This window comes from Haliotis rufescens, unplaced genomic scaffold, assembly GCF_023055435.1.
Source record: "Haliotis rufescens isolate VD_foot unplaced genomic scaffold, xgHalRufe1.0.p SCAF_11, whole genome shotgun sequence".
Taxonomy (NCBI): Eukaryota; Metazoa; Mollusca; class Gastropoda; order Lepetellida; family Haliotidae; genus Haliotis; species Haliotis rufescens.
In genome coordinates this window covers 9,395,507-9,420,747 of record NW_025963791.1, presented here as the reverse complement: position 1 = coordinate 9,420,747, position 25,241 = coordinate 9,395,507, and the positions used below count along the sequence as shown (strand labels likewise).

The 25,241-nt window shown below is 41.9% G+C and overlaps 1 protein-coding gene across 2 annotated transcripts in view; it reads left to right on the top strand.

Annotated features, from left to right (window-relative positions):
• Positions 1 to 25,241, top strand: part of LOC124146374 (glutamate receptor ionotropic, NMDA 2B-like) — a 103,796-nt gene that overhangs the window by 5,507 nt on the left and 73,048 nt on the right. The window contains exon 1 of one of the 2 annotated variants that reach the window (XM_046516640.2): positions 12,217 to 12,612. The exons of the other annotated variant lie outside the window; for it this stretch is intronic. The gene's annotated coding sequence lies outside the window, so the exon portion shown is untranslated. Of the gene's footprint in view, positions 1 to 12,216; positions 12,613 to 25,241 lie in introns of those variants that run through there. 2 annotated transcript variants of the gene reach the window in all.

Genomic DNA, 25,241 nt, shown 5'->3' with positions numbered 1-25,241 from the left:
CTGTTAGTGGGCGTGGCCTATTTATTTTCAGTTTCTAATCTAACCGCACAACAATACTTGGTAAGCCAATTAAACGCCAAGGACTCAATTGCAATTTATTTATTTAACTGTGATCTGTTTTCTTTTCAGGTTATTTACTTTTGTAAAAGAAGTAGGGGATAGTGAGAATCATCAAGTGAGTGAGTTGGGTTTAACGCCGCTTTTAACAGTATTCCAGTTATATCACGGCGTGTCGGCTTAATGTGGGAGGAAAACTCGAAGTGATGCAGGTCTCAGACGTTTACCACTTCGGTTTAACCAACGAGCACGGGTATGGTGCTGACAAACCTAGAAACATAATCGGGGTTAATTGGGATTCGAACCCACAATCATAGGTTTCTGGCCGAAGGGACGCAACTCTGCAATGCGAATTGTGGCGCCTAAAACGACTGGGCCACCCGTGCCCTTGAGAATCATCAAGATATGATCATATTATATGATATTATCATATCTGCTGGGGAGTAGACGATCAGATCTAATGGATTCTAATGGTTGGTGTTTTGAGATGGTGGCGCACTAGGTCGTTAAAAAGGTCGGGGGTCAAGTATTAAATTTACGATTTGCAGCCAACGTCACTAATATCGGATAAAACCACCTCTGTTGGCCAGACATGCACGAATTCTTCGAGGCATGCTTCTGATGAATCGACCAATGTCAACTTGACTCATGTGTTCCACTCATCAGTGAGAGCAACACCGAGTTTATAAAAAAAGGTTGGTGGATTTTGACGTTGATGTACATGTCTACCAGTGACGTCCCAGACTTGTGAGGGAAAAGACAGTACTGAGTGCTCCCGATAATGCTGACTTGTGACACTTCCAGTGACAATACAGAGCGCAGATCGGCCAGTCATTATGATACCACCCCAAACCATAATGGTCCCACCACCAAAAAACGTTACAACGCTCATAAAAAACGTCCCCAAACTGGATTCATTTGGTCATGGAAGTCGAGCGTGAACATCGATTAGTCAGAAAAAAATTGACATAAGCCCAACGTCGATTATCCAAGTGCTGACGTTCCCTACACCACTGACGCCTTTGATTAAAATGATGTGCAGTAAGTTGTGGAATTACACGTGGACGTCGTGCGATTACACGTGGACTTCGTGCACGCAAATGCAATCTTTGCAGACGATTTCGCACCGTCTGAGCATGGACTCATACACCAGTTGCCTCTTGCAACCGGACCTTTATTCAAGTGGCAGTTTGCAGCCTATTTCTTAATGCCATGGTTCTGACTAATCTGTCCTGGGCTGGAGTTGTTGTCCTTGGTCGTCCAAAGCGGCGTTGAACATGGAAGTTTTGTGTTTGTTGGTATCGTGCCCGCAATCTTCCGATGACAGATTGAGAACCATGCAATGTTTGGGCAACAATAGTTTGACATGCGCCTACTGCAACATGCCTATGGCACTTAAACGTTCAGCACGGTGCAAACGTCGCATGATCAATGCTGTTGCTTCCTTAATGATTAAATGTGTTAAATAGATAATATGTGCGTATGCTCACGGTCGAGTCTAAATTACAATAGTAAATCTGGCAGACCACCCCTTGCACGTGCTGTCGGGGTCACATGCTTTATGACTGTCAAAATGTTTCGCTTGGGAGCTTGGTAACTTAGGAATTGTTCTCACCAAATAAATCTCTTACTTGCAATGCCAAACTGGTGCATTTTTCTGTTGTTTCTGCTCAAAACAAAATATCCCCTACATTTGCATAGTATTTAAATGAAATATAACTTCATTTAAGTGCTCTAAAACCATCTAATTTATATAATAAAATATCAACTATAACAGCGACAAATATGTAAACGACAGTTTAACCTGCGGAAGTAATCGTTAAACACCTGGTGTTGAGGTTAATACTGCATGTAGTCTTTGGTGAAATATTTGGTGAAATATTTTTTAAAATAGCGCTGAAATGATGGGGTATTACCAGAAAACAAAAAAATCCTTGTATTATCGGAGGTATGTACATACACAAATTCACCTCCAAGTGTGACTGAGAAAGATATCTGTAGTCAGTACTAGTATAGTTGCAATCAATACTCTTTAGACGTTAAAGCGTTAATACAGGACTAAGAGTAAACAGAAAGTCTGCTGCTTATGTGATATATGTTTATTCATTCCAGCTGTTAACATTTAAACCTTAATCACAAGGCGACAATGATGCGCATTCAAATCTTCAACTCATTAACGCACACGCTTAAATTGGAAATGTTCACCAGACAATGGAGAATATTAACATCCTCCCATTTAAGGTTTTGTTTGTTGTTTGATGCCGCATTGAACAATATTCCCGCTATATAACGTTATCGATGGTTGTTCGTGAATATTCGAGTCTGGACCAGGCTAGCCAGGGAGTGACATCATGAGCATCGGTCCACGCAACTGAGATACAATTGCATGCACAACGCAAGTTAACGAGCCTAACAACCCAATCCTGTTAGTTGCGTTTTAAGACAATCATATGTTCCTGAAGACAATTTCTGACCCGGATCTTCACGGGTTTGTAGTCAGAACTCGTAAAGTAAAATTTTGTTATCAATACTGTAAACAGAAAGTTTGATCCAAATCATTGAAACCCCCCATGGGATTTCTGCTGCTCTTATTACATTTTTTTATGATGCCACCTGTTAATATCCAGACCTTAATAAGAAGGCGACTCTGTGTCTCATTCAAATTATTAACTTCCACACCTAAATTGGGAAGGACCACCATACCTTCCACTTATGCAAAATATCATCGTTTTGTTCATGTACCATATTGTATTACTTGCAGGCTATATTATTGCATTTTGTGATCGTTTCATATTTGTTTCAAAAATTAATGGTATGCCACGATTGGTTTAGAAATATTCCAGAAGTGCCTTATCCGTACATTTCATTGTTCACTGGGAAGACCTCCAAGGACCCAACGAAAGCTGACATTGTCTTGAACAACTCTGACCATTGTTGTGTCTGCCCCATAATGGTCAGCATGTGTTAACGACAGCCACAAGCTTCGAAATAGAAGTCGTGCTGCTTCTTAATTCCTATTGAAAGGCCGAGCACATCCCAAATGCCCGCCATCTATTCTCCTGCAGCATGGAGAAGAAGAGGTGTCGAAGCTAATCATTGTTTCCCTGGAACTGTTAATATAAACCGATGTCCTAGATGTAGACGGAAGACATGCTGTATCTTTCAGACCTGGCGTTATTGAACCAGATGTTCATTCTATTCTGTTTGTTAGACATCAGATGCCCCGAGTAGCGTCTGATGCTATCTCGATAACACTACAGTGATTACCTTCAGTCATGACCTTAATGTTCTCTGGATGCAGTTATTATGACAGAATGAACCCTAGACACGGAGACTCGGGGATATACAGCCTCCTGTCTTAACATATCAACGGATATGTACGTTTTAATAGTATAGTCTGTTGCTGGAACTGGTAATGTGTATGTGCAGTCTCTAACGGTGATAGGAAGGTTATTATTTGTAATGAAAGAATCCACATTTCACGATCCGCCAGCGACGCGTTTCTGTAGGAGCCGTATTCCACCGTCTGCGTGGATTAGAATCTGTATTCAAACACAAACGACTATCAATGCATGACGATGAATATTCTCACGTCCACTGATTATCCAGGGGCGGTGAGGTAGCCTAGTGGTTAAAGCTCGTCTTGCCACGTCGAAGAACCAGGTTCGACACCCCACATAGTGTCCCCGCTGTGATATTTCTAGATTATTGCTAAAGGCGGCGTAAAAACCATACTCACTCCTACTGACTATCAGATATCAAGGGCCAATATTAATACGCCCGCATGACTATCCAACACGGTAGGATCTGGATTCAAGCTCTCATCGACTATCTCACAGGAAAGTACAGTAAACTACGTTTATAACGAACACACTTATACCGAACTGACGGATGTAGCGAACTTGCTTTTTTGTCCCGACTATTTGCTGTATTTATGTTGTATATATGCTTATAACGAACTACGGTTATAACGAACTAACATTAGTGGTCCCTTTGAGTTCGTTATATCCGTAGTTTACTGTATCTGTATTGAAACGTAATCTGACCTCCCAAACTTTGCATTTCCGACAGGTTAGTTGATTGACTAATAGAAATAATTTGAAAAAGACCATTTTCTATTCATCATAGATGGAAAGAGACAGAATGTGTGTTTTATGTCACTGTTCTAAAAACAATTTTCTTCTTTCGTAGAGCGGAACAAATAAGTACAGGACATTCAGCATTCATTTTTTTTTGTAACGCCGCCTTATACCTCAACGAATAGCAAATAACGGTTCCTTACCTTACCTAGTGTATTCCAAAACCCACCAAAACCCATTTTATTGCTAAAAGCGGCGTTAAACCATACTCACTCCCCCAACCCTCTACCGACTTTTCGATTCAGATATATCTATGTCAGTAGCCCAACGTTTCGTTCAGAGCTCCTTTGACTGATGAGAAATTGTAGATAAGGCTACAAAAGCGAGAATTAAAGATGTATAGCCTGTTGAAGTACTCCGACAAAGCGTAATTACATTGACCAACTCAGTCCTTTTTAAGCTGCACTGGTTATTGCCACTCTCTATCCAGCTGATATCAGAAACACGAGCGTGATAAATCATCTATTCAAGACAGTTGTGCTTTATCATATAAACAAGGCTAGTGTCTGGTGACCGTGTTTTATTCGGGTCATCTCAATAACAGTTGTTTGTTGAATACGTTTATCTATTATTGGGCGGATGATGGACGCCATCCCAATTATATGTATGTCTACATTACATTTAGTGTACGGTAACGGTCGCCGGGAGAAACCTTATAATAATATTCTCTCTATACTCACGCGTTTGTCAATTTTGAATATAAAGGCAATTTCATGTCTGTTTTAATGTGATTAATTGAATAATACTGTTACTGCTGATTGGTATTCTGTACTGGACATTTTGTTATCCTGCAGACTTAATTGTACAATATTATGAAACGTTGCGTTTGTTTCTAACAATTATTTATACATGTAGAATACATACATATGAAATATTGGAAAAACATGATTCAGTTGTAACTGAATCGTTCGTTGAGTTCTATATCAGTTGTGTAATTGGATATAGTCATGGATACCAGTTATTCTAGACGTGACAGAAGCATACGCTGTTTTATTTGATGATTCGTGGCATGTGTTCAGAAGAGTGGCAGTGCCCTTTCTTGTTAATGTCACTGGCCATGTGATAAGGGAAGTGTGACAGCGCTCTGTCTTGTGAATGTCACTAGCCTTGTGAACGGGGAAGAGTTGTAGCGTCCTGTCTTGTGAATGTCACTGGCCATGTGATAAGGGAAGTGTGAAAGTGCTCTGTCTTGTGAATGTTACTAGCCTTCATAACAGGGAAGGGTGATAGCGCTCTGGCTTGTGAATGTCACTAGCCTTGTGATCAGGGAAGAGTTGTAGCGCCCTGTCGTGTGATTGTCACTAGCCTTGTGATCAGGGAAGAGTTATAGCGCCCTGTCGTGTGATTGTCACTGGCCATGTGATCAGGGAAGGGTGACAGCGCCCTGTCTTGTGAATGTCACTGGCCATGTGATAAGGGAAGTGTGAAAGTGCTCTGTCTTGTGAATGTTACTAGCCTTGTGATCAGGGAAGAGTTGTAGCGCCCTTTCTTGTGAATGTCACTAGCCTTGTGATCAGGGAAGAGTTGTAGCGCCCTGTCGTGTGATTGTCACTGGCCATGTGATCAGGGAAGGGTGACAGCGCCCTGTCTTATGAATGTCACTGGCCATGTGATAAGGGAAGTGTGAAAGTGCTCTGTCTTGTGAATGTTACTAGCCTTGTGATCAGGGAAGGGTGATAGCGCCCTGTCTTGTGAATGTCACTAGCCTTGTGATCAGGGAAGGGTGACAGCGCCCTGTCTTGTGATTGTCACTAGCCTTGTGATCAGGGAAGGGTGACAGCGCCCTGTCTTGTGATTGTCACTGGCCTTGTGATCAGGGAAGGGTGACAGCGCCCTGTCTTGTTATTGTCACTAGCCTTGTGATCAGGGAAGGGTGACAGCGCCCTGTCTTGTGAATGTCACTAGCCTTGTGATCAGGGAAGGGTGACAGCGCCCTGTCTTGTGAATGTCACTAGCCTCGTGATCAGGGAAGGGTGACAGCGCCCTGTCTTGTGATTGTCACTGGCCTTGTGATCAGGGAAGGGTGACAGCGCCCTGTCTTGTTATTGTCACTAGCCTTGTGATCAGGGAAGGGTGACAGCGCCCTGTCTTGTGAATGTCACTAGCCTTGTGATCAGGGAAGAGTTGTAGCGCCCTGTCGTGTGATTGTCACTGGCCATGTGATCAGGGAAGGGTGACAGCGCCCTGTCTTGTGAATGTCACTAGCCTTGTGATCAGGGAAGGGTGACAGCGCCCTGTCTTGTGAATGTTACTAGCCTTGTGATCAGGGAAGGGTGACAGCGCCCTGTCTTGTGGTTGTCACTGGCCATGTGATCAGGGAAGAGTTGTAGCGCTCTGTCTTGTGAATGTCACTAGCCATGTGATCAGGGAAGAGTTGTAGCGCCCTGTCTTGTGATTGTCACTGGCCATGTTATCAAGTCCGTTGTGGGTTGACATTACTTAAGTTATAGGACATCACGCATCAACTTGGATAATATGCATTCCCTCATGTGTTCTCTTTGAAAGCGACAGTATCTTTAAAAGCCCGTTATATAACATTCTCTTGCTGTCCGATTTCATTATCTATCATGGCAAGATTGACCTGTATGTCTTGCAAGGACTTGACGCTCCCTATTTTTATTAAGGGTATTAAACCTATTCCTCGGTCAAATTGGCATGTAGTTCTATCAACGAGGCACACGGCACACACCCCTCGGGGACCCGTCTTAGAACAACCCAGCTCCCCATTGCTGGTCGTCGTCGGCGGTTAAATGGAAGGGGTGGTCATGTTCTATTGCTGATTGCGTGTCATCGTTCCCCGATGGCGCTATTCGTTACACATGCTTTCACGGTCAAGGTTCGATTGCTTACATGCCTCGATGAAAGGAATACTTTTGACAGCGGCGTTACTCAACAGTCTATCGCTCAGATAACACATAAGTTCTGCGAAAGGTTTTACTACACTGCTGTTTGAAATACAATGAAGTTTATAGATGGTTCGAAGACGGTGATGGGGCAAGGGATGCCCACTCCTCTGAGGGGACGGAATTCTCCGAGTGGGATTACGTCGCTTAGGCGTGCCAGAAACCTTTGATCATTCAATCCTCATTTGCTTTTATTGTATTTGTTTATTTGTCAGTCCCTGCTCGTGGGTTTCGTCAAACATCTAAGACCTGCATGATTTCGAGCGATCCTCTCACATCATTAAGCTTCACTCACTGACTCACTCACTGACTCCCTCACTGACTCACTCACTGACTCACTCACTGACTCACTCACTGACTCACTGACTGACTGACTGACTGACTGACTGACTGACTGACTGACTGACTGACTGACTGACTCACTGACTGACTGACTGACTGACTGACTGACTGACTGACTGACTGACTGACTGACTGACTGACTGACTGACTGACTCACTCACTCACTCACTCACTCACTCACCCACCCACCCACCCACCCACTCACTCACTCACTCACTCACTCACTCACTCACTCACTCACTCACTCACCCATCCACTCACTCACCCATCCACTCACTCACTCCCTGATAGTAATATGTTATTATCTCGTACTTAAAATGACTCCCCTATTTCATTTATTTAAATATAGATATAATTTCCATCCTTCTTTCGCTCCAGGGTTACCCCAAGCGACTTCACAACAGCCGTATCTTAAGAACAACAGCGATAGACTTTACGGCTTATGTTCATGTATGATCTTGTGCCAATCAAACATTAATATATTAATATATACGCCACCTCACCGTGTAGGAACTGTCGATCGTTGCTCACGAACATTACGCTTACACAACGCGTTTGAGATCCACATTAGCATATCCCATCTGTACCATGTCTCAAGTCGAGGACAAATATGACAGGCAAGATATGAATTCAGTGTTCAATGATGTCAAACTTTCGCTTGCCCGATTATTGATAGCGCCATGTCGTTCTTGTGCTGTTGGGCATTATTCTTAATTGATTGGAAAGAGATGCATAAGTCAGCAGTCGTATTAATTTGGAGAGTCTGAGGCATATATTTCAAGATTACAGTATGTTATATTCTCATTAGGGGTACTGGCATACATGGGGACAATACAAATGGATGCCAAGGGAGTTAATTACACGTTCAATGCTACATTAAAGGGGAACTGGTCTTGCGTTAATTTGTAGTCAGGTTTTGTTCACGACGTTAGATCCTGCATTTAATACTGCAAAGTCGAATAGCAGCACTGTATGAATTTAACGGTTGATCATTGCCCTGGATGCACAGAGGCACGAGTGTTTCTTACAGCATCATACGGAAAGGGGACAAGGGAAGGCGATAAGGGGTAAGTGGTAGAGACCAGGGTAGGAGGCAGGGCAGGGGACAGTGGCCAAGGGGTAGGGTATGGGGCATGCAACAGGGGTAGGGGACAAGGGACAGAAGGCAAGCGGCAGAGGGCAATGTGTAGGGGGTAGGATGAAGGGCAGGGGACAGGGGACAGGGGACAGGGGGTAGGGTGTGGGGCATGGAACAGGGGTAGGAGACAAGGGACAGGAGGCAAGCGGCAGAGGGCAGGGTGTAGGGGGTAGGTGTGGGGCAAAGGATAGGGCAAGGGGCAGGGGACAATGTATAGGGGAAGGGGGTAAGGGACAAGGGCACGGAACAGGGGTATGGGGTAGCAGTAAGGTCAGTCCTATTGGAATTGGTATTGCGTTGCAGTAAGGTCAGTCCTATTGGGTATGGGTTAGGTATGGCGTAGCAGTAAGGTCAGTCCTATTGGTATGGGTATGGGTATGGCGTAGCCGTAAGGTCAGTCCTATTGGTATGGGTATGGGCATGGCATAGCAGTAAGTTCAGCCCTATTGGTATGGGTGTGGGTATGGCATAGCAGTAAGGTCAGCCCTATTGGTATGGGTATGGGTATGGCGTAGCAGTAGGGTCAGCCCGATTGGTATGGGTATGGGTATGGCGTAGCAGTAGGGTCATCTCTATTGTTATATGTATGGGTATGGCGTAGCAGAAGGGTCAGTCCTATTGGTATGGGTATGGGTATGGCGTAGCAGTAGGGTCATCCCTATTGTTATATGTATGGGTATGGCGTAGCAGAAGGGTCAGTCCTATTGGTATGGGTATGGGTATGGCGTAGCAGTAGGGTCAGGGGTATGGGTATGGGTATGGCGTAGAGGTAGGGTCAGTCCTATTGTTATATGTATGGGTATGGCGTAGCAGAAGGGTCAGTCCTATTGGTATGGGTATGGGTATGGCGTAGCAGTAGGGTCAGTCCTATTGGTATGGGTATGGGTATGGCGTAGCAGTAGGGTCAGTCCTATTGGTATGGGTATGGGTATGGCGTAGCAGTAGGGTCAGTCCTATTGTTATATGTATGGGTATGGCGTAGCAGAAGGGTCAGTCCTATTGGTATGGGTATGGGTATGGCGTAGCAGTAGGGTCAGTCCTATTGGTATGGGTATGGGTATGGCGTAGCAGTAGGGTCAGGGGTATGGGTTTCGGTATGGATATGGCGTAGTTGTAGGGTCAGGGGTATGGGTATCGGTATTGGTATGGCGTAGCAGTAGGGTCAGGGGTATGGGTTTCGGTATGGATATGGCGTAGTTGTAGGGTCAGGGGTATGGGTATGGGTATGGATATGGCGTAGTTGTAGGGTCAGGGGTATGGGTATCGGTATGGATATGGCGTAGTTGTAGGGTCAGGGGTATGGGTATGGGTATTGCTATGGCGTAGCAGTAGGGTCAGGGGTAAGGGTGTGTGTATAGGGTAGTGGTAGGATCAGGGTATGGGTTGGGTCAAAGCAGGGGGCAGGGGGCAGGGGCAGGGACAGGGGGCAGGAGGCATTGGTAGGGATAGAGGTATAGTCGGTGGAGAGGGGAGTGAAATCAGTATGGAAGCTTTTAAAAGCTGCACATAATCAGATACATATTTATCATTTAAAGAACGTGCCATGAGAGATTAACTACAGTAATATGAAGGCATCAGGTGTTCTTCAACTTCTTGTGAGTAGTATTTATCAATCAATACATCTCCTTATCATTGTATATCTGTATCCTGAACCTCAAACAAAGCTCAGATAAACCTGACAAAATCCCTCCCGAGGATTTGCATATCGAGGGTTTAAGCACAGTGCGAATGGATCATCAGGTGTAGTGTATTTGTTTCTAGCATGCAAATATGAGTACTACTCAGTGCTAACACTAATCGGTTTGCACCTATTTGTCAATCAAGTTCATTCCGCGAAATTAAAAACTTTAACTGTTCTCCAAGTGCATATGACGAAATGTATCGAATACCCAGTTCTAATAACAGTGCGCTCAGCGCTCCCGAACATTATGTAATTTGACACTGACGTAATCCTATCTTGACTTATTTCAACGTAAGTGGTACTAAACAGGCTATAGTGTGGGCAAAATATGTCCTAGGTATTTACTGATTGTGGAGTGTATCATGGAATTTAGAAACAGGAAATGATATTCGTGTCAACATGACCAGTACTGCAAATGTTACCAATCTCTTGTTTCTTGATATGCTCACATATCTTCCTTTCTGAACGGTGAGGGAGTGTGAGCTGCGCTGAAACTGTGCCAACAGATCTGAATTCACTGTTTGTTTGTTGTTTAACGCCGCACTCAAATAATGATAAAGGACAAAGTTAATCTTGAACAACAGATAATAATTTTGACTTAACAAACAGGAATAACTCCGAGTCTTGCCTATAAGGCGTCGCAATTCGCTGTGCAGAATCACGTCTGTTAGTCGTGCATGACGTCGCTGGTTGTAGGTTCGCTTCCAAGAATTGCTCTGATATTATCTGTTGTCTGTCAGAGCCATGTCCGGACTTGCAGGGCTCACCAAAGTGAAAAATACATCTGTGGGTTATGCATCACGTTATTTTGTCTTTACAATTTAAGCTGACATGTCATTATATAACTGAACCTCTATTTCCAAGCAGAATTTAAACCAACTGACCTATTCACACCTTTCCAAACGTTGTTGAATTCCGCCATGGTCTGAAATAACGACATCTAACTTAACAATATCAAACATAACATTATTTCCCCTCACAACCCCCATTTCCTAACACCGTTATTTAACACCTTGTTCTAAATATATAACATCAACAATAGGGAATAATACGTCTTGACTATCCGCCGAAACAGATTCCATTGAGCGTAAAAGGCAAAACTGTGGTGAACATTATATGAACGAATCAGGCGTAAAGGGCGACTATGCTTGTCGTTACAGGTGACTAACGGGATCGGGTGGTCAGGCTTGACTTGGTTGATGCATGTCATCGTATCCCAAGTGCGCGGATCGATGCTCATGATGCCAATCACTGGATTGTCTGGTCCAGACTCGATTCTTTGCAGACCGCCGTCATATGGCTGGAACAGTGCGGCGTTAAACAAACAACAAACAACAAAACTTATCACTGATTATGATCGATGACAGCAGCTGTTCGTGTAAATGGTACGCATGCCCTGCTCTACAATATTTGCTTGTTGTCTGACACCGTAGAGAAATAAAGTAATGTGATTGAACTTAACAGTAAACATTGTTTTAACAGTGCGTTATATCAAACTTCACAATTTCCAGACATTACATTGTTTTAACTAACTGCTCCAACAATAACCCTGAATTACCTTGTAACGTTTGTAATTTCAGTTTTTACCATTTCACATCTTTGCACAAAGCAACAGTGTAAACCTCCTTGATCTCAAACAAGAGAAAGGTGTTGGTTATGTCTTCCATAGGAATTAGCATTAAGGCCCCTCTATTACTGATAAGCCATTCATCACTCATCTCGACTGCTGCAACAAAACACAACGACAGCAACATGTATCATTGTCAGCCATCAAGTCTCAGCGACACATATTTCAGATCCTCAGTGTAGCATCTCCATAAATTATTAATTTTCTTACTGCTTGCATTATTCCTATAAAAAAACTGAATCGTCCATCCTCAATTCCATTTCCTCTCAACATATTGTCACAGTGTCGTCTCCAGGAAGCCAACGGTTCAGGTCACAAATCAGCTGACACTGCACCAGATTCCCTCCACACACCAATGGTGAAGGAAGCATTGCAGCTGTTTGAAGATCTTTGTGTGCTCTAATCGAAACAGCATTGAAACCATACAGTGAATAGCAGAACCCTTCCCTCCGTGACCATCACACTGAGGGACAATCTGGAAAAGTACTGCAGCTTGACGCGGATATGCTGAAGTGCTTGATGAGAAGTCGACATTAAAGGGATTGCATCTGATGTAGTAGGGCGAACCCGTTGGCCTTGTCTGTTCATAACACCGTTTCGTGAGTCAATGAGCTTCGACTGAACACTTAACTCTGAGGGCCAAACAACACTAAGCAGTGAATAAGCGCTCACTGGGATGCATGTGTAGAATTCGAACATGGGTGCTTAAAACACTGGACACCAAGGTAAGACACGAATTACGTTATAGGATATTACTAGCCATGCTCAACGACAACTGCAAATTATGTCATTGTGATGAACGTATCAATATTAACTGCACAACATTAAAACCTCGGCCTTGTATGAAGGTGTGGTATATATGGCAACATATGCCTGTATGCCTGAATCAATAGCATGCAACGAAGCAAATATGTTAACATTACACAAACTTCAGTTTACTATAGTCTCGATTACTCACTAACCCACTTAAAAAGAGCAGAGAACAAAGTGATTCCTTTCTGATAATAACATTGCATTTAAGTTAAACATTCTCAGTACGTTGTTGTAATGGGTACATATATCTATAACCTATTGGTTTATACACCAACCATAGAGTTAGTTTTACGTTGAACTGTTATCCGTTACGACTGCGAAAGTGAATACCGGTAAAACGTTTCTCATTTTATTTCAAGTGTCAATTAGAAACGAAGGTCTGAGAGAACAAATCGTGTCACCTTATACTTAGGGACTGGGGCAGTGTGTGTGTGTGTGTGTGTGTGTGTGTGTGTGTGTGTGTGTGTGTGTGTGTGTGTGTGTGTGTGTGTGTGTGTGTGATTTACACACGTCGATTTTTCCATAAACGCAAACACTATTGAAGGCAACTCTTAAATAAATACGAAATTACTTACGGGTAGCCATCCCGAGTGTGACAAGTATTCGCTATTTACTCATTTGTATTTAATGCGAGTCTTTGTGCTGAATGTGAGATAAAGCGCTGTAACAGGATATCGCTTCATTGTTGGGAACACTACGACGTTCATAACGTAAATCATTGATAACATTACGTCATTTGAACAATGCAGGGTTGACGTTGCATACATGTACGTATTACATCATTTTCTTTCCTATGTTTTTATTTGTTTTGTTTGTTTGTTTTTTACACCGTATTTCATCGATATGAGGGTGGCGTTTCTTTCTTAAAATGACAATGAGTCATGTATTGAATAACCTTTTCGAAACACAGAATTACGAATTATCTGACCCTTGTGAATACACTGTAAGTCTCTCCACAAAAGGCTTACATTCACGCAAGAAAATATAATCTTTAATTCCCCGTAGCTCGCTGTTTTATTACCAGCTCGATGTGTCTATTCGTCAAAATATACTCGTGCAGGCACCATCCAAACAAAGCTATGATATAATAAGATCAGATTATTAGATTGTGCTAGTTTAATTTCCCGTGCTTAATCGCTCTAAGGATGTAATGGCGCGAGTAATAGCATAATGTTAAACAATAACGTGCCAAATTTGTGTGGGAGGAAACATCGTGTCACCGTTTACCACTTTGATGAAACACTTGAACAGTGGTGCTAACATACCCAGGAAGATAATCAGATATGCTCTGTACCGAACCACTGTCCAGTGGATCCTGATTCGGCTAAGGGAGGTAACATTTACCACATTGTTGAAACACACGAGCTTTGGTGCAAACGTACCCAGGCCATAAATAGGGAGACTCTGGGTTCCGAACCAGTGACCAGTGGATCCTGATTAGGCTTAGCGGGGTAACTGTGGTCGTGAACGATTTTCACTTGAATTACTGTAGGCATAGAGCGCTGACAAGTAAAGTGTAGCACCTGAGATCGCTGGAGTCTAACCACATAGACTCTCCCATCAGAACTTGATGAATCATGAGCACTGACTATTAATCGAGATAAATATGTTCACAGTACTTAAGTCAACAGACCGTTTTGTTTTGTCTATTAAAACACATAAACACGATGTTATTTTTTATAATTTTTTTGGTCATTTTCCCAAACTGAAATAGATTGACATTCGATTAATGTTTGTTATGTTTGACGTAATAACGCAATCAACCAGAAAATGATATCCCAATAACAGTGTTGCTATACGTTTATTCTCGAAATTGAATTAAATTTCAATTACGGCCACAACTTTGATACTAATGAGTTGACGAGGCACATGAATGCGTCCGTTCTTGCATTAAGCCTCCAGTAACATGAAATCCCCCCAGAGCTTGATTCATATCAATGTGTAGGGTCTGTTATATTTTTATAAGCAAATTGCCAGGAGCTAGGGTCGTTTTTGTTTCGTCATGAAACTGTTTTTTGAAACTTTTTACTCGCTGTCAAGAGACGCTTGACATAAACACAGTAAAAAAGTATACCTTATTCGATGTGTACCTTTAGGCAATACTCCAGAATACAAAAAGGAGGAAGTACTTCTTCTTCAGTATTATTCACTTGGGAAATAAAAAATTATTATGCACAACATTTAACATTTGTAACAAAGTTACATGTGAAAGTGTTTGTCATAACTGCTAGTAACACAATATTCTAATATCGTGTTCATGGTAAACCTCTCAGCTACCTAATCAACTGTACCAAATTAAACATGCTGTAGCAGTGGAAACCAATTTGCAATGAGCCACATGTAATTAGATATTGGTAAAGCGTCCAACTTTGTTGAATATATCGTAACAGTTTGGAAGGGGCTGTGCGTAATGAGTCATATTGATAGCGTTTTACTCTGTTGAATCGGGGAAACATTTGATTGTTCGAAGAAGCGATATCCACTTAATGGCCATAGTAAGGGTCTTCTCTGGACATTTCACTTTCTACTTTGAAAAAGAGTTCAAAGACAACAATCGGGTATATTAATGACACGTCTTCTCCCGAGGTGCGGTTCCGTTGGTTAAAGTCTTATTTCTAGATTCGCCGTTTATCACTTGGTTGAGAAAGGTCTGATCAATGAGAACGTCATTTACGACAGTAATTCCAAATTGGTTCACCGTTTTTCCATAAGGCTCCCCTTAATGGAAGAAAAACCCATATGTATTGACGTTATTGAAGATGGCAAGCCATGCATTACCTTGTATTGGAATCAAGCTAGGAGTTCGGATGTCATACCTCTGCTGCTCGAAACTAGTTTTTTTTAGCCCAAAGTCAAACATTTACATTCGAAGTATTTGATATTAAAATAAATATACACAATGGTCACGTTCTTCCTGTAGATCCCCTTTGTTGTTTCCGGGGCAGAATGGTACCTTGGTACCGCCTCCGTGGTCTAGTGGAAGAGCGTCCGCCCGGAGAGCGGAAGGTCTGAGGTTCGATCCCCGGCCGCGTCATACCAAAAGACGTTAAAAGATGGTACTTGTTGTTACCCTGTCTGGAGCTCGGCATTAAGGGGCTAAAACAAGGACTGGTCGGCTCGGAGTCAGTATACTGTGTCTGAGTGGGATATTCATGTTAAACTGCGTCATGGTATCTCAGTGGGCTAGCACTATAAATCGGCATCAGTCCGGACTAGTACAAGCAGCCATACAAACACACACACGTACATGCACGTCGCTATATAAGTGCAATAATCTTGGACGTGACGTTAAACCCCATTTCACCTGTTTACCTTGCTTGTAATACTGATTAGGATCGGATGAAAACTTTGGCTGATTGCGTGTCATCGAATCAATGGATTTTATGGACCAGATTCGATTATTTACTACCACCTCGGACAAAACTTGGGTACAGTATACTGCAGCGCAAAATATCATTCCCTTACTCATGCACTCACTCATAAGTATTCTATCAATGCTGTGTGTTAATATGATTTTGACTTTTTATCAAATCAGTACGAGTAGTAACGCTTTCACAATCAATAAATGTACAGCTGGACAATGTTACGGCGTGCTATCTAATTATTCCCATCTGGTAGCCGGTAGGTTTTCGGAACCGCTTGAACCTTGTTGGTGTATGCATTCCTGTACACAGAAAAATGCTTGTGATCGTCAAATACTTTACCGGTCGCTGCAATGTATTCGAAATGCAGAAGACATAATTGTGGCTTTATGTTGGTGTAGAGCGTATTATCGGATAATGAACCACATATTTGTCGTGGTGAGTGAGTGAGTGAGTGAGTTGGTTTAACGCCGCTCTGAACAGTATTCCAGTTATGTCACGGCGTGTCAGCTTACTGTGGTAGGGATACCCGAAGTGATGCAGGTCTCAAGTGTTTTCCATTTTGGTGAAACCCACAAGCAGAGGAATAGTGCTGACAAACCTAGAAGCATTATCGGGCCGAAACCAGATTCGAACCCACGATCACAGGCTTTTGGCTTGCCCAAGGGCCGCAACTCCGCACAGCGAATTGCGGCGCCTTAGACGACATGGCCACCCCTGCCCCCTTGTTCTCAGAAGGTGATTGTATTCATAGTGAGTGAGTAAATGAGAATGTCATTACGTAGCTCTAACCCAATATTACTGAAACATCACGACGGAGGACACCAGAGCTGGGCAAACATCCACTTCATGCCTGAACCTCTTCTATTATATTTCATATTTGTGAGCGTCTGTTACGACATGAGAAAAAATGGGTCAGCTTTGGAGCTGTGAGATCTCACAATAGATCAATCAAAATAAACTTGTCAAAGCAAACGTTTAGAAGCTTTTAATAATGATAAAACATCCATGTTCAGATGGAAAAGCAGTCTTCAAGAAAAAACATGAGACGGAACACAGAACATAAATATCCTAATGGAAAACAGTGGTTTTTTTCTGCATGTGACCCAAAATATGTTATGTATCGTCAGGATATATGTATGTGAACAGACAGATGAAAGGTTCATGGTTATTTATTACCAGGTCTTTGCATGTATTTGTGACGAGTGCGACTGATTGGGCAGGATATCATCACCTATCATGACTATTTGATAGTGATTCATTAACACTCGCTTATGATAATAATCGGAATCATACAATCAATATTTCCTATGAATATGGAAAGGATTTTGTCTCTCCTATTATTTAACTTCTGGAAAGACTTTTGTAGCTTGTTTTATTATAATTAATAATTATTATGATAAATGAGGGTTTTGGTTTCTTCAGTGCGAGCAAACGTAGGATTATCTGCATCGAGTTATGAGGATGTATTTTCTACTGCTAGTGAGTGAGTATGGTTTTACGCCGCTTTTAGCAATATTCCAGCAATATCACGGCGGGGGACACCAGAAATGGGCTTCGCACATAGTACCCATGTCGGGAATCGAATCCGGGTCTTAGGCGTGATGAGCGAACGCTTAAACCACTAGGCTACCCGACCGCCCCTTCTACTCCTAAGAACAATGTGAATTGCGTGGATGGTTCTTTTAAAAAGAGTTAGTGATATATAAACAAAAAAAATGAACTGTCCTGTCTCTGATTATCTGGTTTGTCACCCTTGCCTTACCGCATGTCATTTGTATTTGTATGACGTATTCGTGACAAGACATCCTGCTCGGACTTATGAAATGAACGGAATTAAGTGAAGTCCATTCTGTTCTAGCAGCTTGACCACCTCCAATGAACGGAAATCCTCAGGCCGCGTCATACCAATAGATGTTCAAATATGGCACTTGTTGTTACCCTGCATTAGGCATTAAGGGTGGTAAGTGCACTGTGCAATATCCGTGTTAAACTGTGGCATGGCATCTCACGATCAGTGGGCTAGCACTATAAAACGGACATGCATCCAAACTAGCACATGCAGCCACATACATACATGCACGTCGCTATGTAAGCGCAATAATCTTAACTGCGACGTTAAAATCCATCGCACCACCTCCAGCACCCAAGGACTTTCAAACGTACATTCTTCCCTTTCACTCAGGGGCAAGTACATGTAAGCGGGCATTGTGACAGTGAGTTACTGAGTTTGGAACAGTATTTCAGTCATATCACGGTGTGTCACATTGCATCTTCCCAAGTCAATGGCGTTCACTGACTATAAAAATCCAGTTTCCACCCTTGCCGAACTAGGCTGGAATTCTGGAGTTACATTTTGGCTGGACGAACGAGTCCATGCATGGTCCAATCAAAATCGCGTAATGAACTAGGTTCGTGTAAAAAAGGTGGATTTCAACGTACAGATTTCGGTCGAATGCAGGATTTGCATAGCATGTGTATCGCCAAGTGGGCGTCGACAGATATTTTGCAAATCTTTTCATGTTTTTAATCGAGGTGCTCAAGTGATTTGATGAGGTAAGACCCATTTTATTACAATATAGATCTTGTTTATCGAACAGATGCTTTTGACTGGTCGCCGTAATTTTGTTTGAAGCAAATGCAAGTGATGTGAGAGGTGGAAACTTTATCATGAGCATGTGTTTATGAATCACAATCAAATAGTGATGATACCGACTGTTCGCGAAAAGTTGAGCATATCCTACCCAATAGATTGCACCCGTCATAAACACATGCAATGGCAAATCAATTGCTCACGTGAAACAAACCACGAGAACATATGGTACATGTCAAAATAGGGAATAGCATCGGACATAATTTATGTCACTGATGCGTCATATGAACGTATTCGGATATTCACTGTCTATTTCCTTTTCCAAAAGAAAGTACTAAGTTTGAAACAAATTGATGTAATATTTTTAAAGTTGTCGCCATGGCGCCACTGGAAGAAAACGTCTGCCCATTGTTAAGTTGTTTGTCAGAGAATGTGGCCTTACGTCATGGATTAGTTAACATTTATTCATTTAATATCCCTCTCTGGGAAACAAAAATGGGTTATTTGCAGTTGTAACTGTTTATTCTCCTCAAAGCAATGGAAACATGACAAATCAATTTGGATGGGTGACCGTGTTTGGCAAGCTTGAGTGCTGATAGTTTCTCAGGCTTCGGTTCTGCCCCACAGTCAATCATATGTTATGTCTGTCTCCTTAGGCAGGATACTTTGTTCGAAGAATGCCATCAGGGAATGAGTACCCGGCAGGATTAGATAGAAATGTGACTGTTAACATTCAAGCGCCTCATAAGGCAGCAGCCGCCTCCGTGGTCTTGTGGAAGAGCGTCCGCCCTGAGAGCGGAAGGTCCGGGGTTCGATCCCCGGCCGCGTCATACCAAAAGACGTTAAAAAATGGTACTTGTAGTTACCCTGTCTGGCGCTCGACATTAAGGGGCTAAAACAAGGACTGGTCGGCTCGGAGTCAGTATACTGTGTCTGAGTGGGATATTCATGTTAAACTGCGGCATGGTATCTCAGTGAGCTAGCACTATAAATCGGCATCAGTCCGGACTAGTACAAGCAACCACAGAGACACACGTGCATGCACGTCGCTATATAAGTGCAATAATCTTTGACGCGACGTTAAACCCAATTTCACCTCACCTCACCTCATAAGGCAGCATGGGTTGTACACTCACCAGCGAGCTGAGGATGAAATTCAAGCACACAAAGGTTCACTAACCGGTGTAATAATATAGCTTCCTCACTGATAACGTCGATGTGAAATGTGGGGGCAAAACATTTGGGCAAGAAGTACATGTAGCATCCCCATGGGACCCAATTGTGCTCCCCTTCTTTCGGATCTGTTTCCTTAAGCACATGAATCGGAGTTTCTACTGGGCTTGGCAAAGTCAAAACAAGGTCATTTCGCAAAGACGTTTAACTTACGATTCAAGTATATCGATGATCTGATATCGTTCAATAACCATCAAATAACCAAGTCCCTTCCACAGATTTAACCACTTGAACTAAAAATAAAGGAGACCAATGAGACAGCCGCATCTGTTTCATACTTAGATCTATGCATAACGATCCAGAGTGACAAAACACTCTCCACAAGACTATGACAAGAGGAATGACTTCAACTTTCCAATGGTCAACTTTTCCTTCATGTCGAGTGATATTCCAGCAGCCTTTGGTGTTCACATTTCACAACTTCTGAGTTACAAACGAGCATGTTCTTTTTACCAAGATTTCAACGAGCGTTAGCGACTCTTGCTCTGAAGTTGTTTGATCAAGGTTCCACCATTCAAGGCCTCAGTAAAGCTTTCAAAACGTTTTATGGTAGACATGTGGAGGACATTTCCAAATTTGACACAAAGGGACAAAAATGATGTCCGATGCAATTCCTTTTTTTGACTTTTCCGTATGTTCCCGTGTTCTTTTTAGTGAACAGTTGACTTGCCTTTGCATGTGTTTGTGACGGGTACCACCGGTTGGGCAGGGTACGCTCACCTTTTCGCCTGCTGTCATCACTATTTGGTAGTGATTCATAAACACACGCTCATGATGTAGTCGGAATCGTACAATCGACTCTATTTCTGTTGAATATCGAAAGTGTTTTGTCGCTTTTATTATATTAGGGTGTGGATTTGGCACATTATCAGCATACACATTATTATCTACTAATATATTTCTCGCCTGAATATATGCAAGGTGTTGCAGAATATCGGGTCGGGTATCAGGTCACTCATAAAGTATGGTACCACATTAGGTGACATAAATAGTCCGGGGCAGGAATAAGCCCGGGGCTGGGGCAGAAATAAGATGTCAGGTCGCACTCATGGGTTTGTAAATATAGTATATTATAATAAAATATATAATAAAAAAAACAATATTGGAAAGGACATGTAAGAGGCAAATCGACGTAGGACATGTCATCACAAATACTCTGGTCAATAACATCTTGTACGACATTTCTGTTTGATTGGTTTGGTAACGTTGAGCTAATAATTAAGCAACCGCTACTAATGGCGTTTCACCTCCGTATTGCGGTTTGCATAGACATGTTTTCTTAAACACCTTCTCACTGACTTTTGAAATCAAGTTGGCGTACTTTGTCGGTAGATATACTGAACACAACACAACTTTAAGTAGACCATAAAATCGCGCCGCAAATGTATCAATCTACCATAAATAATAATTCTAATACAACATTCTGAAATCTCAAAACTCATTAATCATCTATCGTTTACATTTTACGAAATTGCTGACGCTGAAAAGATACATGTTCATGACATAACCACCAATTTGTAGTCATGTAACCGATACTTTATGCTTCAGCGCTAGCTTCCGCCTTACTGTCTCTCTATTTCCCTTTATAGGCGCACTGTCGGCTTTTTAATATCTATACCAAGGTCTGAACTTTTGACCTTTCAGTTAGATGTATTTCTTAAGAAACATCTCACCAGCAGACAAACTTATCGTAACGTTGTTATAAACATCCGCGTTCTTCCTGTGATTATTCTTACTGTGTGTTTATGTTCGATGAATGTTTCGCTGGGAGCATTTGATCTTCTTGTGCTAATTGTAGGTATGAGGAGATGTCAAAATAAAGACAGTTGTTCTTTCTGGCAGAGGCATACATCATCCGTTCGTATTATTGATACTCTTGGGATGTTTATTTGAGGTAAATGTTGACCCCTCTCGCAGTCTCGACGGGATGTGGTCATTTAAGCAATAGTGAAGCATTGGAGACTCTTACCAATGGCATCTTTGTCACACAAAAAGGAGCTCGGTTATTAGATATTTTATTTATTGTTTGAGTCTGGATACTATATTATTGAAATGGCACAGGACAATAATAATCTCCTTGATGCGTGTTACCTACACATAGACCTGTATTGGTGTCTGAGAAACGGAATCCAAAGTGTTGGCAATGAAACTAACGTTTCGAAAGAATTTCGACAAAGAGCAATTCGGTTTTTTTCAAAATTGGACGTTTACACTTTTAGATAGTTCAAGGTTTGACATTTACAGATCATTAAAAGTGCATTACAATCAAAAGGATGTTTATCAAATTTTTTTGGTAAAGAAATACAATGACTAGGGTTTACACTTCTCTATGTGCCTCATATTTCATTTTTATACGAATGCTATGATGAACTGAGAAAAAACTACAACCCTGCTAATTAATTGGACACTTACGATAGTAACTGTTTTGTGAGATATGCTATTATTGTCAGATAATTCACTTATTCCATAGTAACATTTTGCATGTGCCGTACATAGTCATTGTTTACTATTAAGAAACAATGCTGACCTCACCGTGACACATATTTGTGTACACTTTTGTTTGTTTGTTGTTTTACGCCGCACTCAGCAATATTCCAGCTATATGGCGGCGGTCTGTAAATAATCGAGTCTGGACCAGACAATCCAGTCATTAATATCATGAGCATCGATCCACGCAATTGAGATCGATGACATGTATCAACCAAGTCAGCGAGCCTGACCACCCGATCCCGTTAGTCGCCTTTTACGACAAGCATATTCACCTTTTACGGCAAGCATAGGTTGCTGAAGACCTATTCTACACCGGAATCTTCACGGGTCTTGTGTAAACTTACACATATGCATGCATATGACTTGGAAACAATAAACTACTAAAAACATGTGTCGTTATTTTGAACTATGAAGTATTCGAACACACATTATATCTGGGATAACACTTTCTTAGTAAAGTACAGATACCAGTACCTTTTTAGGCCAATCTACACTTGTCAGAGGGGTGTACGTGAACTAGACTAGCTGACTTTCATTTCTGTGGAAGCCTTGGTGGCTGAGTGAGTTAGATAGCTGACTTTGTGTGGTGGCGTTTATAGGTGCGTCACTCTGGCAGTGTGGGTTCGAATCCCGAATGGGACTAGTATCTGTACTTTACTAAGAAAGTAAATGACATTTGATATATGAAGAATCCCTCTTTTAAAATATTCTTTCCAAACTATCAGCAAGGTGATCTAAATCGATGAAACGAAGACTGTGCTTTAAACCATTTCTCATTTCACCCATGTTGCTTTGAAACATCATAAAACCCTCTTCGTGATGAACAGTGAACTCCCGTTGGCAGGGACTCAACCCTTCCCGGTGAACTCGTCAGAAGTAACAAATATCTGTATTGACAAACCATGCATGGATACTGCCCGGTAGACAATGCCCTCCATATATACTACTCAAAAGAAGTTAAGGAAAATGCCATTCTTTCGTATTAGTATAGTTAATCTGTTATGTCATGAATAGTATATGTGAAGACGTTACCAATATCGCCCAGAAGGAGTTACCTGAGGGTGTCCGGGTTAAAGAAGTTTCATTGTCGCAACATCGTAGACTACTCGAACTTATTCGTAATTTTGTTTGTGACCAATTAGCTAACTGATGAGCAAAATCCGTAAAATCTACATGTCAAAGCCATCATGGATGACACACAATGATTGCTGGCATATTGTCTTTTTGAAGTTTCAGAACCGGTCTTCGAGATCAAAATTGGATCTCTGCTTAACCATAAGCTATAAGACTCTTCCAACTTATATCGCTGTAGCTATAGATAAAGTAGTTAGCACAGATTGTAACTTGAATCAGTAATGTCTCCAATTAATATGCCACCAATTGGGAGGACAACAGTAGTCTATTGGGGGAGATTGTGCAGAAGGGGTCTTGTGCTCGGAACCAATGGCTTATCAAGACATTCGCCCGGAGACATACTGCTTTAATGCCGTGTTTCCCATTTCTACAAATAGTTTCCGAACAACAAACATTTGCGATGTAACATGAAGATTTAATGGTCCGATGTTTTCGTGTTTGATGACTGGCGTTTAAGTCCTTTTAGCGGTCTGGTTGGAATTCCACTGCCTTTGTAATTAGTATGTTGGCGTTCATCTGTTTACCAATACAATGTCCTAATTCGATGGATGAACTGTAGCAACGTGGTATTGATGTTTTGGAATTTGAAGCGTAAACTGTTTGTAAAGTTTGCCAAGGTTTCTGTTATTATGATCACAATATTGTCTTGTGGTGTCTCTCTTGGGGGTGAGAGTATATCTTCAGTGCCAATGTTTGTCGTAAAAGCCGAATTAAATTTGGACCAGGACCCACCTCGATGGCATGGATCGTTGCTCATACTTTCAACTGCATTTGTCTGCTTGATAATATACATGCTCCACGGTATAGCCATGGTTATATTGACCACTTTGAGAAGCAATCTCGCTCAGTCTTGTGTTATCACTCTTTTGGGGACTGTTGTTCCATACTAGTAGGGTAGCCTGGTGGTTAAAGCGTTCGCTTGTCACGCCGAAGGGCCGGGGTCGATTCCCCACATGGGTATAATGTGTGACGCCCATATCTGGTGTCCATACCGTGATGGTGCCACGTAAAATGCAACTCACTCAATCACACATTCCATGCGAGTGAGGGAATATGGACACAGCACCGTTGCAGGAATGTCAAATTGGGACACAAGAGAAATGAGCTACATGCATTGTAACAATATTTGAAATCAAACAAGGTGTGTCAGGAAATATAATTATAAGGGTCGTATGGTGTACTAAGACGGAGTTGTGTAGAGTTGTGACCTTGAACCTCTCCAGGGTCGCTGGTCGAATACCGAATACCACGAATCCCAAAATGATCTTGATCTGTCAGTATCATACCCGCGCTTGTAGTTGGTTGGTTGGTTTGTTGTTTAACGCCGAGCTCAGCAATATACCAGCTACATGACGACAGTCTGTAAATAATCGAGTTACTCACAGGGCGGTGGGGTAGAATAGTGGTTAAAGCGTTCGCTCGTCACGCCGAAAACCCGGGTTTCATTTCCCAAGTCCATTTCTCGTGTTCCAATCCGTGATATTGCTGGAATATCGCTAAAAGCTCTGAAAAAAAATATTCACTCACTCACTCTGTCACTTGACATAAATTCCTTCTGCTCATCATTTAACATAATAAGTAATGATAAGCCAGGAATGATTATGTATGTTAAGATACGTACGTATGATACAATTTATATTATAACGATCATTGAAGTGGATATGTTAATTTGATAGAAGAAATAGGAAGTGGGTAATACTGCTTTATGCAAATGTTAGTTAATTTATCA